We start from the raw sequence: 18,285 nt of genomic DNA, 5'->3' as shown, positions 1-18,285 counted from the left end.
CAAAAAAAAAAAAAAGAAGTCCTCCAAGGTTGAAAAGGGAGAGTGTTGACATGTCGTGGGGTTGTTAACCAACATCATAAAACAATATGTGTACTGACTGTTTAATGAGAAACTATTTATTCTGTAAACCTTCACCTAAAGTATGATGAAACAAATTAAAAAAAAACTTCATCATTTTTTAAATTAGAGTTTTTAAATTAGATCAAATTAGCATTTTTTTTTAATTAGTAGACATAGGGAAAAAAGACAGCTCTTGGCTACATTCAGTCACGTACTTGAACCTAGGTAGAAAATCCAAATTTTTCTAAAGCAGCCCGATTATGTCAGGCAGGCCAGTTAGGCAGATAATTCAGAGGCTGGGAGCACAGTTGCTTCTTCCTTTCCTCCACATCCTGAAAAAGTACAAAAGCTTACCCACCCCACCCTCCAGCTTACCAGGTGAATGCCCCTCTGTCTTTTGGGATAATTCTCCTGCAGTTCAGCGTATGAGGCTATGCCATGGGTTATTTTTTCTCAGCACCATACCCATGACTTTTGCCCTTGCCTGGCAGTTCAAAAAGTATAACAAACCTGCTCAGGCTTAGGCAAAACTGTACACAGAGGTGGTTTTGAGGAGGTGGAAATTCAGTGTACTTTTTCTGCCTTTTCACTGCGATGTTTTTCAGAATTATGTTCTACAACAATACCTGATTTCCTTTATTATTATTTCTGGAAAGGACAGGTATTAAATTTGTTTTGGGTTTAAATATAAGACAGTGTTTTCTTAATTAGGACATACTTTGAAAATTGCCAAGTTTAATATTTGTGTATGTCAGTACCTTCCAGAAAAAGGTAATATTCAGAGACAACTGCTCATGATAAGATGTCCGGAGTGGAAAGATCTTTTATAAAACTACCACTGAAAGACGACTATTGATGGAATGTCTCTGACTTAAGCGAAACAAAAACAGCAATTTTCTGTAGTTTAAGACAGTGTGAACGAGCTCAGTTGCAAATAAAGGAAATACATGAGCTTTTAAAAATAAAATATTATTTTAAAATGGGGTATTCTGTAGCTTCCCATTCCAAACGACAATTATAATTTCTTAGAAACAAGTTAAAATGTGAATTCTCACCTTCCATGGGGAGACAGACCCAGGTTCGATTCCCAGCCAATGCACCTCATTCACAGCCACCACTCGCTTGTCAGTGGTGGTTTGCATGTTATTATGTATGGTGATGAACAGGTTTCAGCAGAGCTTCCAGACTAAGGCAGACTAGGAAGAAAAGCCTGTAATCGACTTCTGAATATCAGTCAGTGAAAACCCTATGGATCACAACGGTCCAATCCGTTGTGCATGAGGTTGTCACGAGTCAGGAGCCGAATCGACAGCAGCTAACAACAGCAATACTATTTGTTATGCTCCTTGTATGGGCAGTGCACAGTGCCAGGCCCTGTGGGAGATACAGAGCTCAGAGGTTTCCTTGGACCCAAACCTAGAAAATACAAGTCATACCCTCCTTGAGTCTGATCTCACACAAGGAGAAATGGAGAGCAGAGTGAGACCCAGATGGCCCCGAGTAGTAGCAGAAAAGCTACTGGCATCAGAGCCAAGGACTTGGCTTATGGTACTGGCTCTGAGGCTAATTACATCTTTGGACAATGTTGCAGAGTTTCTCTTGGCCTCAGTTTTCTCATCTGTACAATAAAGTTATCACATTGTAATCCGGATGGTCTATTCAGCTCAAATGGAAAGCTGGTCCTTCCTACAGACACCTACATTTCTTCTGAAAATTTGCCTTTCAGACCTGGCTAGGTTATTTATTAGCTTAATAAAGCTAAACTATTCATTCTCCTTATCCATGAAATGGGTACACTTACCCTTTCCTATGTCCCAGTGTTGTTGTAGGAACTAAAACAATGTAGGACAAAGAGGTCTGTAAGCTAGAAAATGCTAAACCCATAAGAGGTATATGAAGGTCCCTGGCTGGTGCAAACAGTTAAGCATTCCAACTACTAATCGAAGGTTGGCAGTTTGAACACACCAGGAGGCATCTTGGAAGACAGGCCTGGAGATCTGCTTTTGAAAGGCCACAGTCTTGAAAACCCTATGGAGTGCAGCTCTTTGCATACGTGGGGTCACCATGAGTCAAAATCGACTCAACCGCAAAAAAGAGGTATATGAGTGATACAATTAAAGTGTCAGCCTTCCCAAAGTTATTATGTCTTAGTGAAGATCAAAGATTCTTAGCAAAAGGGATGAAACTCTGACAGTGGAATTCCAAGCATTAGCCAGAGTTGGGTGGGAAAACCTTTCCTGCATGCTTAAGAGCTCCACAAATATTCCTTATTGTTTTTAAACCCGTCTGTTTAATTAAACCTCAAGGAGGCCTTTCTGGTGGAGCTCAAAGACTTGCCCAAACTAAAAAGTCTATCCAAGTAAAGGAAGAAGGCCAGTAAGTAAATATTTTGCCCATAAAGCAGCTTCGTTAATTTAAAAAAAAAGAGCCCACAGATTATACCTACAAATGCTCACAGATTTTAGGTCCCTCAGCAGAAACACAAAAAAACCCAAACCAGTTGCTGCTGATTGGATTCTGACTCATGGCGACCCCATGTGTGTCACAGTAGAACTGCACTCCATAAGATTTTCAATGGCTGACTTTTGGGAAATAAATTGCCAGGACTTTCTTTCAAGGTACCTCTGGGTGAACTAGAACCTCCAACCTTTCGGTTAGCAGCCGAGCACATTAACCATTTGCACCACCCAAGGGCTCCAGCAGAAGCACAAAGCTAGCTTAATAAACCTGTGATGGGGTATACTGAAGATGTATCCAGCTGACAGGGGCCTTCAGGAAGTCTCCAGTCCATTCACTGTCCTGCCTTGAAACCAGAAAGATGAATCCATCTGCTAGAAAACCTGGAGATTTATTTTTACTCTTCCATAACTACAAATTTGTGGGAGTCCCCAGGAATCATCGATAACTGACAGAACAAGAAAAGCCACCTTTAAACTCCAGTTTCAATAGGCCTGAAATCCTTCTGGAAACTTAATGTGACTGCATCATTTGATGTCCCCAGAGAATATGAACAACTGATAAAACCAACCCAATCTGGTGGAGAGAGGATTCACTATACATCTTAGGCTAATTTCTTAGTAATATTCAGCCACTGCTACAACTTTCCTTCCGGTGAATTTCCACGTACCTTAGAAATAGAATTTGTATTTCATAATTCTGTTTTAAATTCCCAACTTCAAGGGAGACTATAAGGAATATTGACATGTTTGTGTCAAGCCCGTTCCAAACAATTACAGGGAAAAGACTGAGGTAGAGTTCTTTTCCTAATAATCACAGGGGCTGTGTACCTGGCTTATATGAGTTGCTAGTTCTCATGATTGCCAAATTCCCCTGACAGACACTCTGGGGACATGGATACTCCTACCAAGGTAGTGCCATTTCAATCAGATCTCTTCAAACAACCCACTCCTAATTTCTACAATATCTAGGTGGCAACTGCAGCCCCAAAGATGCCCATAAATACAAATGAAAGCTGATAAAACCACTGTGTCTGGGAAGCCGACAAGTTCCCAGGCAGCCCACTCTAAGCATCAGACTGAAATAAAAGAATTAGAAAAGAAATAAGAGATTTAACGTAACACGTTTTCCTAAAATTCATACCAAACTTTCCATGAGCTATCAACGGATCGGACCTAATGCTGCCCTCATTCTTTGGCAAAACGTTTTTAAGCCACTGTCTATCAGCAATTTGATAAAAGAAAAAACTAAAAATTCCCAAGTAATGTTGACAGCACAGTGATTTGAAAGAAACTACTGTTTGTAAATTAAACAGCACACTAAAAAAAGCAAATGACTGCCGTTAAGACACACTGTTCTGAGAATTATCAGAAAGAACACCGCAAGGCTAAAACTGCTGTATATAAGAAATTACTCAAGTATGCATTTGAGTAATTCTGCATTTTAATTTAACCCTTTGAAACATTAATCAAACTGTAGCTAATTATAGGAATTAAAGAATTAAATGATGGAATCTTCTAAAAGATATTATTTAAAAGGCAGTTTATACAATTACTTGTATAGATGTTTGCTTTAAAGAGGAAAACAGTTCTACTGTAATGAAAAGGGTCTTAGAAAATTAAATTAACAAGGGGGGACCAGGCTGATATGAAACTAAATTAGCATCAAATGCAAATTACAGGGTACTTAATGGTAGAAACAGGTGCAGAGAAGAACCCTAAATGAGATAAATGAATAAAACATCCCTCTCCACAAATGTGGAAGCTGACACAAAGTCAATGATATGAATAATTCAGCAGCCTCCACACTGCTGTTGAGGTCAGCCTGCCTTGACCTTTGAAACAGGAAGTAAAATTCAGTTCAAATTTGAGTGACTGGAAATATAGCAGTTATTTGTTTTTTATATTAAAAAAAACTCAGAATTTTTTTTTAAATACAGATAAAGGATTTATACAATAGAATTACAGTTTGAACTAGAGTCATTATGTAATTAAAGTAGCTAGTAAACAAACAAGATAAAAATTGTTAGATTTTTACCCACACCATGTCTCAATATGGAAATCCTAAAAGTAAAAAGAAAAACAATTAAAGGCACATATGCCAGGCTCAGTTTATTGACCAAACTCTCTATGAGAATAATTTCTGAATTTTTATCTTTGCTTCAAATTATTTTGTTGTATTGATGTCAATGTAAAAATAAAGATAATAAAAAATTTAGCCACACATTTTTATTAGTAATGCAAAGCAATCTCACATTTGTAAGATAAAGTTTGATTAGGCTAGTTTTTTATCTGCATGAAACTGCTATTTTTTTTTTTTATCCTGCAAACCCTGATTTACTCACTGTTGAATCCCAGACAGTAGTTAACCTTAAAAAATAAAAAATGCGCCCTGAGTTTTACAAACAAATCATTCTCATAAGTGAATATCTAGATATCTAGCATGGGTTTATGCATCTTTTATGTTTTTGTTGTTTTTTTTTTTTTTGCATGCTTCAAAAGTATTTTGTACAGTCAACTACTGAATGTACTCTCTTCATTTCAAATTGAATTTGGTGCTGCTAGAGATTAACAGGGTATGACAACAAACCAAATTCTACAAGCTAGAAAGACAGCAGAATATATATGGCATATCACCCTTGTCCTTACTTCACAGGATGGCATAAAAGATGTTTGATAATAGCAGTTATCTCTGCCCTCCAATTGGTTCTATTAATAGGACCCACAACTTGCCTATCTACCTTTCATCTATCAACTGTGCTTCTCAGGTAGATTATGTTGAAAGATGAACTTAATTTTATTTTCTAGATTTAGAGAGGGTTAAAGATACACACACGCATCTCCACCATCTAGGAGAAAGCAGTGGTAAAGTAGGTCTGCGATTATAATTACCAAATGAAGACGTTTGAGAAATGCTCCTTCCAAACATGAGTGTCTAGCCGAGGCAAAATTAAAGATGCAGAATGTGTTTTGTTTTGTTTTGTTTTTTCAATTATTATTATTATTATTATGATACCGGCTAAATCACTCCTCACTCAACATTTAATAAAGGGTGATAGAGCAAACACTGCTGATTTGGGGTTTGGCTTAATGACTGACCTGAGCGAAGGCTTTGTGTACAAAGTGGCTCCCCATTAAATGAGGGCTCTGTGGAACCAGCTGGTTCTCATTTTGAAACAACCGGTTTCTCTATCCGCAAGTGCTAAAGAAAATAATCCCTGCAATCTATGACTACACACTTTCACGGAGGCTGCAATGAGAATTTGATTGTGGAGATAATTAAAGTCATTCCTGGAACTTCCAAGAAAAAAAAAAGAGGGAGGGGGAACAGGAGGGGTAGAAAGAAAGAATAGTCAATGATAGTGTTTAAAATTAAACTATGACAAATCGTTTTGAGTGAAGAGGGAGGGGACGAAACCCCCGCCCTGTACGGAATTCAGCTGAACCAGCTCTGTTTTCTTCTTCTCTGGGCTGCTCCAGGGGGAAGCCTAGGATGCGATTACAGGGGCCACAGTCCTAGTGTCGGGTTTGGAAGCCAAGGAATCTAAACACGGCCCCAGAAGCTACTTGTCACTGACAACACCACAACAAGATTTTTATTTTTATTTTTTTAAGATTCAATATTACATAAAATAGGGAAGAATCTATCTGGATTCTTCAACCAACAGCCCTTCCTGGCTGATCTGAAACGCTAAGATTCTCTTAACATTAACAGAAAAACAAAGAAGATATCAGATGCTTGAAGGCGCTCGTCTCTCAATCTCAAGAACTCATTATTATTATTTTTTTAATGCTACTGGGTTCTACAATAAGAAGTCACATTCGAATAGCCTGAATGACATTTAGCTGAACCTGGACCCGCCTGCAGATTTCATGGGCTTTGGGGGAAAAATCAAAAATACGTGTAATCTCTCTGTCTGCACTATCTGCCTTTAACAGGAAGAAGAGATCGGCTCAATGAGGACGATTCAGGGCCTCTCAATTAACCTGATTAGTTCAGCACATTGCTCTCATGAATGACACCTTATCTTGAAAATAAGGGAGAACTTCCTTCCTAGCGTAGACGCAGGAGCCCCCTAAAGCCACAAAGATGCAGCCTATCAAATGGGAACAGCATCTGCTTCTCCTCCCTCTGCCCAGCTCACGCAGGTCAGAGGGACCGGCAGACACAGCGCCTGATTGCATTTTGTGTCCTAAGGACAGGAGACAAGCTCCAGTCTGCCCAGGTGGTCTTGGAGAAGACTGGGAAAAGGGATGCCCTGTGGGCAACTTCAAGCCACTTCTTTCAAAGTCAACCAGGCACATGATGGGATTGGGGTGGGGGAGTGGGTGTGTGTGTGTGTGTGTGTGTGTGTGTGTGTGTATATATGTGTGTGTGTGTTGGGGGGTGGGAAGAACAATTCATTAACCCTTCAATCACCAGAGGAGCATATCAATATTCTATCCACCTAAAAGAAAAATCATGAATTCTTAAGCCTTCTAAAAATTGTAGAAAACAAAGGCACTGCTTAAACACGTGTTACCCTATAAGACTGATTTCAGGCTTGACGTAATGAGGGGGGATGGCCGAGTTGCTATACAAAAATAAAGCTTTCCTCCAAACTCTGAAATCTCCTTGCGTGCAAAGGATGTGATCTATGAGGTTGGTTTTTGTTTTTGTTTTTAATCCACGTTATCTTGTGTCATAGACACACTAGTTAACAATATATTCTTGAAAATGTACTTCGTGAGAATGTCAACAGCAGGATTTTTCACTTACTTGTCTGCTCCGTGATTTACTTGATCAATTAAACAGTCAGGCAATGAGGGGATCTGCATGGTAATCGTGTGAAGATTAACATTTTTAAGCGTAATATTTTATCTTACATTTTCTGTTTCTCATCATTCTTTAATAGCAGTGTCTTTCCACTTTATCGTGTGGTTATAACAAGCCTGTCTTTATGCTGAGAGCTGAGACCACCAGATTCAACAGCTGCATTTCTAGCTCCTTTCATTCTTTCTTTCATTTCATGGAAGCATACCCTAAGCACTTCCTAGGAGCCAGACACTGCGCTAAGTGATGAGGATACAGCAACGACCAAAACAAGCATGGTCACTGCCCTGTGGGGGTATGTAAGAGTTCATCTGCCTGGGTGTGCTCAGCAATACCACAGGGGACTGAATTAGAATTCCATAGCTAGAAAGGGTCTTAGCTTTCCATTGCAGCCTCTATTTTAAAAATAGCAGCCACCTTATACCAAATGGAAACCTCGGTGGCGTAGTGGTTAAGAGCTATGGCTACTAACCAAAAGGTCGGAAGTTCAAATCCACCAGGCGCCCCTTGGAAACTCTATGTGGCAGTTCTACTCTGTCCTATAGGGTCATTATGAGTCAGAATTGATTCGATAGCAACAGGCTTATACCAAATACGTAATAGGTGCCAGACACTGTGCTAAGTGCTCTCCATGCGTTAACTTACATATTTTTCAGCACAGCCCTATAAAGTAGGAACTACTACTGTCATGCCCATTGTAGAGATGAAGGCTTAAGGAAGTTAAGCAATTTTCCCGCAGTCCCACAGTTAGCACTGGCAGAGCTGGGATTTGATCCTTGGCAGTCTGACTCCGCAGCCTGTGCTCTTAACCGACGTGTAGACTGCTTCACAGAAGTGGAATAAAGCCATAGAGTTGCCCAAGTTCAATACCACTGGCTATGAGCTAGAGCAACTTCAACTCAGGGATATGTTTCCCTCTACATCATGATGCCAATCTAAAATAGCACTCTTCTATTTTTTTTTAAATCAATACATCTTTGTTTACACTTACTATTTATTCCAATTTATTCAGTTTTTTATCTACTCTGAGACATTGACCACTCCATGAGGGAAGGAACCATATCTGTGATAATTATTGTTATATCCCAACCCCGAAAACAGTGACTGCCATATAATAGAGGCTACAAAAGTATTTGTGGAAAGAAAAAAAAATGAATCCTCATCCAAGGGACATGAGCTTTGTGATAAACCTCAGTAAGGCATTTTTACTTATAAGTTCCACGGCAATGATCACATTAAGAATAAGAATCCACATGGAATATATTACGATCAAATTACAAACGAAACACCTGGTATGTGCCAAGCCAAGTGCTAGGTATTTTAACCCTTACAACTCTTCAAAATAGGTCTGACTTTTCTCATTTTGACAATGGTAAAACTGAGCTCCTGAGGCTCAGTACTGGTCAGTGGCAGTGGAAGGATTTGATCTCATATTCAACAGACTCCAAAATCTATGCCTTTCCCATTATACTATGCCTTCTTCTCCTGAAGATTTCTCTTTGGATTAGTGTCTGTTTTTTCCACTGAAATACACAATGGTTCACTCATCAAATTAACTGAGCGCATGCTTCAACAAAGGCCACAATAATTTATGTAACAAAATACATAATTATATATATGTATTTTTTTTTAAATACCAAAGGTTAAGTGCAACATCTACTAAGAGAACGGGGCAGGTAAACAATACATGGAAAAAACGAATTGTAGATACTAAGAAAAATAAAATAGAGGTAAGAAAAACTGAAAACGGTGACTTTTACTGGGCAATTGATAAGAGGGTAAAATCAAGTTGAGAGCTAGGAGATGGAGTTTCTGATCACTTGCTTTGTCACGAATTTAATGTATGGAAGTGGATAAGTAATCCTTTAGGCTGTGGCCTCAGTTTACGGATCTGTAAAATGGGGCTAATCTGTGCCCTCATACGTCTGTGAAGAAAAGTCTCTGAAATATTATTCCTTAAAGTGCTCTAAAACTTTGCAAATATGATTCAGATGTCAGTGAATGGTAAGTCACAGCGGTCAGGGTTTGTTTAATATAAGCCGGGATTTGGATGCTGGTCTTCATATGAGAACATGTGGACAGCCAAAATGGGGCACTCCACTTCCACAGCCACAAGAAGGACTCAGTCGTTTTTCTAGGGATGTTCTTAGATGTATGCCATGCATCTGAGATTAGAATCTGGTTTTAAGAAAACACCAAGATTGTGAAAAGGAGCATAGGTTTTCAACAGTTAGTAACAGCTTCACAGATAATTAGGTTAACTCTTAAACAACTTTCTTTTCTAAAAAACTTTCTAATAAAGAGATTGCCCACTTTCCATCTTTCTTTTTTTCGTTGTGATGAGAGTGTGTACACATGTGTGTCAGCGTGTATGTGGGTATGTGTGTGTCTCATGCATACACACACGTGTGAAAGGAACCAAACCTGATGCAGGTCCAGGGCTCTTCACTCTAACATTGCATTTTGTGAGAGGACTGTACTAAAAATTATATTTTAAAATATTACCACAGAACAGAATTCTAATGAGTAGTAGGCATATTAAAAACGGGGGAAAAATCCCAATAGTTTATCTACTGCACAATAGTAAATAAATTCCAAATCACAAGATTGACGACCAAATAGAGTTTTTATTAAAAAGAAAAAAAAAAAAAGCCTTAGTCAAATCACGGTTGTTTTGGAAAGGCGGAGGGTGACCTTCCGACCACTAGGAAAGTTTCCAGGCTGTGCTCCTAACTTCTGGTGTGCGCCACCCTAGCCTAAGTCAGCGCGCACTGGCCAGAGCGGATGGCGTATTCTCCGTACTAACAGGGAGCAGCGCCAGGAAAGACCAGCACCTAATATCATGAAACAATACAGCCTAACATTTCACTTTGAAAACTGTCAATTCATCCCTTATTTAAAAAAAAGAAAAAAAAGATAGAAAGAAAAGGAAAGAAAAAGTGATTTCAACCTTGAAAATGTCATGTCATGAGCCCCCAGTGTCCACAGCCTACAGAAAGGCTCTTTTTACCCCTCCACTCCTCTGACCCCGCAACACACACAGAGTATCAATATTTGGTCAACTGAGCAGCAAACGAGCAAAAAAGTTCTTGAGGGATTCTTGATACTGATTAAGGGAGCATTTTTTTAAATCACCACCGCAACCTTTACATGAGCCAAAATGTAAGATTCTTGCCAAAACCCTGTAAAATATGTATGGCGAGCATGTCCAGAGGAAAACTGCATGCGCCCAATCTGATGATGATTTTCTCTCCCTTCCCTGCACTGGCAACGACAGCGTTAAAGAAAACAATAGAAGAACAAGCGCATGTACAGGGTAGGATTTACTGGCATTTACTTTTAATCTATGGCCCTTCACTCTGTAGCTTATCGGGCCTCTGTCAGTCCTTTTTCCTCCTTTATATTTCATGAGGAGCCCCCCATGCTGCTAGCGAGAGACAGAGCCCAAGTGTCTATAAGCTTTTTGTCAGGTAAAAAGAGAAGAAAAAGGGAAGGAACAAGAGGAAAAGCAAAGCTAAGAGGCATCTATTAGATGTCACTAGGCTTTTGTATTCATGTCAATGATTCAGGATTAGAGTATTTGAAATAATCTTATTGAGAGGAATCAAAAGGCCCACCGAGTGAGAAGCCGCTCTGCAGCATATGGCAAAGGCGAGGACAATATCTTATTAAAGATGTGTTGGCTAACACTATTACTTTTATATTATATTACAAAACTATTGTGCCTCAAACAGTTAGCAGGATGGTTTAGTTACCGAATGCCATTTTGGAGGTTATTGTGTAGGATCAAGCTATATAATTGGCCAGCTTGTCTGTCTAGTTAAGTCACTGCAAGTAGGGCTTGGGGGCATGTTTGGAACTAGAATCAAGCACTTCACCTTCAAAGATAAAAATCCCCAAAGCACAGTGACGACCACTCTGTTCCCACTGCCAAGCGGAGTAGACATAACACAGATGAAACGCCAATGGTATTTTCTTCCCCAGAATCAGTTTCATTAAGTTAACAGCATTTAACTGCCTAGTTTATATGTGACCTCCCATGGAAAATATGACATTGGAGTTTTTTTTGGTCTGACTCCTCTCCCCATGAAGAACACACACACACACACACACATTCAGCTTCACACCTTATCAGGATTAAGACAATTAACATTCTATTACAGTAAGTACTGTAAAATTAAAACCTTCATTTGCTTCTGGACAAAGGCTGGTAATTGGAGAAATAGTTTGCCAGGGAGATTTATCTTCATCTACCCACACCTTTAAAGGCAGCAAGCAACCAAAGACAAACCTGTACTGTTCACCATATTTCGTTGATTGCAATACGAGTATTTGGGTCACTTTTTACATTGTCCTGGACAATATAAAATTACACCATGTGTAAAGAGAGGATTGGGCTGGGGCTGAAGGGAGGGAAAGAAGGCAGAATTAGTCTACTTCAGATCACTTCTCATGCAAATTCAGATGGCCAAAATATTATCTCTTTATACTCAAGAACCTCTAAATAGAGTTTTAAAAACCTGGTCCATTTTTATCAGGGAGTTTGGTTAGTTGTCAGCAACAGGAGGAAATGAGGAGAATTTATCAATGGCAAGTTGCACTTGGGGAGGTTTTTTTTTTCCTCCATTCTAAGCAACCTCTTTTATAAAAGTAAAAATGCATTTAATATAGTGGTATATTCTAATCACAAACCGTGCAAAATCGCAAATATGACACACAGGGGACTTTGTACTCATTTTCTGTATTTTTCCAGAACTGTTACAAAAGCAGTTACGATGACTTGGGATAAAAACACACACCATGAGCTGACACCATACGCGTTGCTGATTCTCTGAAGCTACGTTAAATACGTTTCTTGGAAGTAGCTGCCATTATTCCCTTTACAGGGAAACCGCTGTTGTCCATCGTACAGTGTCTGCAGTAGTATTCTACCATGTAAAAATACTTTGCATTAGGATATATCGTCAGCATCTTGGAAACACATTTTAATGTATCCTAGTTGTGTATTTGGGAATAGCTGATAGCAAATGGAATACAGACTGCTATTAGCTTATTGCATCAGTTATTTCTTTATCACGATAGCAAACTGCACACAAATGTCCAGCGCTCATCTCATATTCAGAATGGTATTATCTGATATGTGATAAAATTTCGAATGATACTAGCTCACATAAGTCTCATTGCTAATAATCACATATGAATTCCCGCTGAGATAACAAATGTTTAAATACACTAGAGTTGATAAACAACTAGAAGTTCATGCGCAGTGGTGATGGCTGGCTTTTCACGTTTGAAAAAAAATGCAAACCTCTCAAACCAACGAAAACGACAGCAATTATCTTGCCCGGAGCAATTTTAAAGGGTGAATTCCTCCTCACTTTATTTTAACCAGTGGTTAAGAACTATAGCTGCTAACCAAAAGGTTGGTAGTTTGAATCCACCAGCTACTCCTTGGAAACCCTACAGGGCAGTTCTAGTCTGTCCTATAGGGTCACTATGAGTTGGAATTGAGTGACAACCATGGGTTTTGGGGTTTTTTGTTGTTTATTTTAACCGAGTGCTTAAGGTTAAGCATTCAGATGCTATAAAGGGTTTATCAGATCTATGGGAAGTACACTGACACCTCTGGGTCTTCATGCCCCAGACTGCCATCCGTATACCATGCAGAATGGTATGTTTAGTGGTTGGTCCTTCCAAAAACTAGGTGAAGACTAAAATAATATTAGTTGAAAGGTTAGTGAAATGAAGCCAAAAAACTCTGACTGAAAGCCTCATACGCAACTTTAAGGAAAGTACATGTTATGTACATGTTAGCTGAGATACTTTATGATAGAAAAAAATTGGTTAATTTTGAGATCTCTGATGATAACAGGTAGAGGGGCCCAGATACCTTCATAATCTTAGAAGAATATATCCCCTACCCCAACCAATAGTAAAAAAAAAAAAAAAAAAAAAAACATAGTCTCATCTTAAAGTTTTACTATTGTTTTCCTACTATCTAGATGGACATATACGTCATGTAAACTACCAGCACGTTTAATCAAGAAAATTAGCTTAGTGGTAACCCGTTGCCTTGATTCCAAGTCATAGCAACTCTATAGGATACAGCAGAATTGCCTCATGAGGTTTCCAAGGCTGTAATCTTTACAGAAACAGACTGCCACCTCTTTCTCCCAGAGCAGCTGGTGGGTTCAAACCACCAATAGCAGTCAAGCACTTAACCACTTGCACTACCATAGCTTACTGGTAGAACAATCCAACACTGTGCTTTTCCTTCTGATAAGTCCTACCACGGTATTTATACCTCTGAGATGAAGAATGGATCTTAAATAAAACTGTGTGTTTGAACACCCCTAACGTGGTTAAGTTTTTCTGTCCATATGATGTTAATCATGAAATGAACAGGTAAAAAAGGGCATTCTAATGTTTTCATTACTAAACATTTTATTTCAAACATTAATCATACAACAAACCCAGGAAGTGTTATCTAAATGAAAGAAATTTAGATATGGAAGATCTTTAGAAAATTCTGAAAACAAAAACAAATGTTGTGGGGTTTTTTTGGTTTGTTTGTTTTTTCTTTTTAGGAGATCCTTGGGTAAGTGTGGCCTGAAGTATAATAATTCCAAACAGACCAGGTTTTTCATATTACAAAATTTATGTATATTTTTAAATGATGCACGTCAAGACCTAGATCTCGTAGTTACAAGGATTCTTATAAATGGAAAAGAAAGACATGGTAAAGCTGATAATGTTACAATAAATAAACACAAAATCTTTAGAGGCATGTTCATTGCCAGGCTTTAAAACATCATGTTTTAAATATTGACTGTAATGATCCCAAAACTTGCAGATTATTCGAGCCACATTATAATCCTGAAAAGATTTTGTCTGAATTCACGTGAGGCAAGAGGACACAATTTGAGGAGGAATTTCATCCTTAACCATTTCTATCCACAAAAAAAAAAAAAAAATCACTTCTGAACTGCTAAGGCTCCATAGTACAGGATACTGAAGAGTAGGGTTCTTATTTTCTCCCCTTACTTAGGAATATAGCCATTTCATCAATCACACTCATCCCAAATTGAAAAAACAAACAAGCAAATACTGTGCCATCCGGTATGCTGCCCTACTGGAATTAAGCAACTCAAATCTGGCTAGAAACTTCAGGTCTCTATGTGAAAGGACTCTTATAGCATAATTTGGAGAAAGAAAGAAATGTCTTCACCAGACCGTCTGTATTCATCCATGTCATTGGTCAAAAATAGTTTAGTGACTCAAGGATAGAAAAATAAAAACTTTTGTGAAGCAAATCAAGACTGAATGGTAGTCCTAACCAACTAGATATGGAATAACAGTCAACACACTTAACATATTCAGTTCAAGCATTTAAAAAGAAGTTTTTCATATAGAAAATGGAAGTTTCTTTTAAGGTTTAGAAAAACTGCGTTCCCAATTCAGACTACCCTATGTGACTTTTGTCATTATCATCTTTTCTGATTCTTATGAAATAAACCTAATTAAGAACCTCCCTCATTAGTCTTCCAGAAAAATTAGCACAGCTTATGCTAATTACTTCTGCAAAATTTAATAAACTCGTTGAAATGGGAATAGTCTAATGAGGTTTTATTTATTGAACTAAGATAACTCCAAGGAAGAAGGTTAGGACACAAGGATATCCAATGTGGTAATAAAACTACAATTTATTCAATTTCTAAACATGAATTTTATTGCAAACCTTTTAAATTCAAATATGAGTCACTGTGTGAATATGTTAAATCAATCTCCACCTTAATTTAATAACCAGAAGTCATTTTTTTGCTTCTTACTTTAACAATAATTACCACACATAGTCCTTTACCTCAACCATAATGAAATTTGCTGTTATTAGTTCCTGGTCATCAGCTATTAAACGTAACACATTTGACTTTTCCCATGTCTACGCAGCCCAAATATCTGAATAATTAGGCACAGGTTGGATTTTACACTCCTTAATCAAGCTATTTGGTACCAGGCAGAGATACAATCTGGCAGTCAACTCCAGATGTACACTTCCGACATTTACAGCAATTTTCCTATAAACATTTTTGAAGTGACTTGACAAACTGTCACAACTGTAAAAAGAGTTTGGGTCATATTTTTCTTACTTTTTTGAATGCTATTATAATAACAAAATGAAGTAGAAACCCATTTTTCTAAATCACAGTATGTAACTGCTGATGTTGTTAATTTTACCTTTTGGATAGAATACGCCAAGCTGATGTCCCCAAATCACTGGCAACAAATCATACAGCAAAAATTTAACACAGAAATGAGCTTACCCTGCACCACTGCCGTAAGACCAGAAAGCCTCTTCTATCTATCCTATAAATAGTTCTCCTGAATAACCACTGCTAAAAGTCCTTTATAAAAATAGCTGTGTTCTTCCAAAATCTGAAGGACAAGCAAAGCGAGCTAAAAGTTACTGGTGCCCAAAAGGTGACTGCATATTAAAACTATGCTAAATCATAACCCAAGGATTGATTGTACTCTCAGCTCTATAATTGCGTATCATACGAATCTTCTAAAACCAGTTACTATTGTTGCTGAATGCAGGCCCCAGAACCTATTTTTTCAAAATATGCAAGGATTCACATTCATAAATCTGAAAGTAAATCAACTCTAAGCACGTAACACAAATATTAAGGAATCAGTAACAGAGAATCAAATTGGAAACTATGAAATTCAAACACAGTCACCATCATTTCTTTTTCCTTTGCAGCAATTTTATGGAATTGAAAAATCTTTTATATTTTGCCCTTCCTTTCGTGAGTTCTTTTCTTGTTGTTATGCTCACCTCTCGTTGTTAAAAATGGAAGTTTCACAAAACAGTACAGACAGGACTGGAGGTTTTAGAACCTTTGTCAGACTGAAGGACAAATAAATTCTGAAAACTCAGATGCAAATAAACACAGCTAAATGGGGTTTTGCATATCAACTGGCATCACTGCTTAAAAAGATAGTTCATAGGAGGTAGAGGCAACAGCCAGCAAATAAATGTATGTTGGGACTTGGGCAGCTACACTGGGTTTCAGCTGTTTTTAAAGTTTTACTCCCTTAAGAGACCACGATTGGCTACACACTGTTTTCTACTTTGTCAAACCAAAAGGGAAGAAAAAAAAAAATGAAAAGGATAAATGTCATGAGTAATATCTCTAAAGCCACCAACAGTATAAAGTGCGTACTTATTTTGCCTAAATTGTTTGAACTACCCCAGCCAAGAAGAGGTTTTAAGTACCCTACTGGGACAGATGCAAGGCAGCAACAATAGAAGCCACACTAATGCAATCCAGGTAACACAATCCTGTTTCAAAAACAGGGCCGGGCTAATTACAGCGCTGCTGAGTCAAGTTTCTTATACCACTGCAACCCACAGGAACAGGTCAAAATCTAATGTTATTCAAACCACAGTCATATCAACCGTCTATATCAGAGTCACAGCTAAAAACCAAATAAAGAACTTAAAAGCTTAACCCATTCACAAACAAAACAAAACAAAAAAATTTGTTTTCATTGCAGGTGGCAACGTAAGGTTCTCGTCATCATCTAAACCAAAAGGAACTGTACGGCAGAATAAAATGCTTGCAGTTTCAAAGTCTGGTGACCATTTGGGCAGGTTCTTTGATCGAAACAATTTCTTTTTAATGTAAAAGTAGGAAAAACTTGCTTAAAATAATAAATGGTATCTTAAAGAGGTATATTTAAATGAAATAAACAGCATCAAGGTTATATTTATTTTTGACCTTATTCATTTTAACACTTAGCTTCCATTGAAGAAAAACAAAACGTCTGAATGGCAAATCTGCTCCCGGATATTCATGCCATTCTAATTCTAGACATAGCCTAACTGCACACTAAAGTTTCATATGTTTTAATGCTGAATCAAATGCTTCTACTAGCTTATATTAATACTCTTTTACCCAGCAAAAATATGTTTTTAATGAATCATCTAAGTAAAGCTACTTAATTAAACTATTTGACTTAAATGTTAATTTTATAAAACTACTTAGCAATCAACATTGCATTTAAGTCAGAGGAATCATGTAAGTTAAAATAACAACCAACCTTTTGACATAAACCATGACGAAGCAAGGAAATACTTTTACGTTGTTGTTGTTGTTAACTGAAAAACAATAAATCAAGCCCGAAAAAGCTCAACAACTAGAAAGATAGTTTGTGTTTTTTTGTCAAAATTCAGTATTATGAAGCCCCCAAAAGAGGACTTTTGTTCAGCCCTTGATTTCCTCAGTGACGAATCGGTCGGTCTCATTTGCAAGACTCTTGTTCCAGCTAGTGGAGGGTGCTAGCTCTTCTCTTAGCTGACAACTGACAGTCTCTATAAAACTTCCAGGCCATTTACCTCTCCATGAGTAATACTGTGTAACAAACGGTTTATCATACATGCTTCCATACAGTGAATTTCAATAATTAAAATGTAAAATGAACACTTGGAATGCAACTTTGCATAATGTGGGCACACACTGACTCGAAATGGCACTGAACAACTAAAACAGATTTATTGTTCTACAGTGATTTACTTGGTCATGTCAGATGACTAATACGGATCTGTTTAAAAACACAATAATTAAGACAAGCAGGATAAATTAATCAACTTACAATACAGTATGAGCTGCAATCAAACCCAGGAAATAACAATAGAAAATCTTGGTCCACAGATCTCTTGAAACTGCTTTTATGCATAAATAAAACCTTACAATGTAGATGGATTACGTCCAACAGAACTACTATAGCTAAAACTGATAATGATTCAAACATTTTTCAAATAAAAGTTAAATATTTATAAGCACCTAACCACATTTCATAAATCACAAACTATTATTATTTTATTTCTGAAGCTTCCTGGCACAGCATGAGGATTGAGCCACAGAAAGTCAGGAAAGAAAAAATTTTATATAT

At 37.7% G+C, this 18,285-nt stretch overlaps 1 protein-coding gene across 1 annotated transcript in view; it reads right to left on the bottom strand.

The window, feature by feature from the left end:
• EBF1 (EBF transcription factor 1) overlaps window positions 1-18,285 on the bottom strand; it is a 501,677-nt gene that overhangs the window by 387,503 nt on the left and 95,889 nt on the right. The window lies entirely within an intron of this gene.

Source organism: Trichechus manatus, unplaced genomic scaffold (genome assembly GCF_000243295.1).
Source record: "Trichechus manatus latirostris isolate Lorelei unplaced genomic scaffold, TriManLat1.0 scaffold00011, whole genome shotgun sequence".
Lineage (NCBI taxonomy): Eukaryota > Metazoa > Chordata > Mammalia > Sirenia > Trichechidae > Trichechus > Trichechus manatus.
Note: the sequence above shows the minus strand (reverse complement) of the source record. Positions and strands in the feature narration are given on the sequence as shown.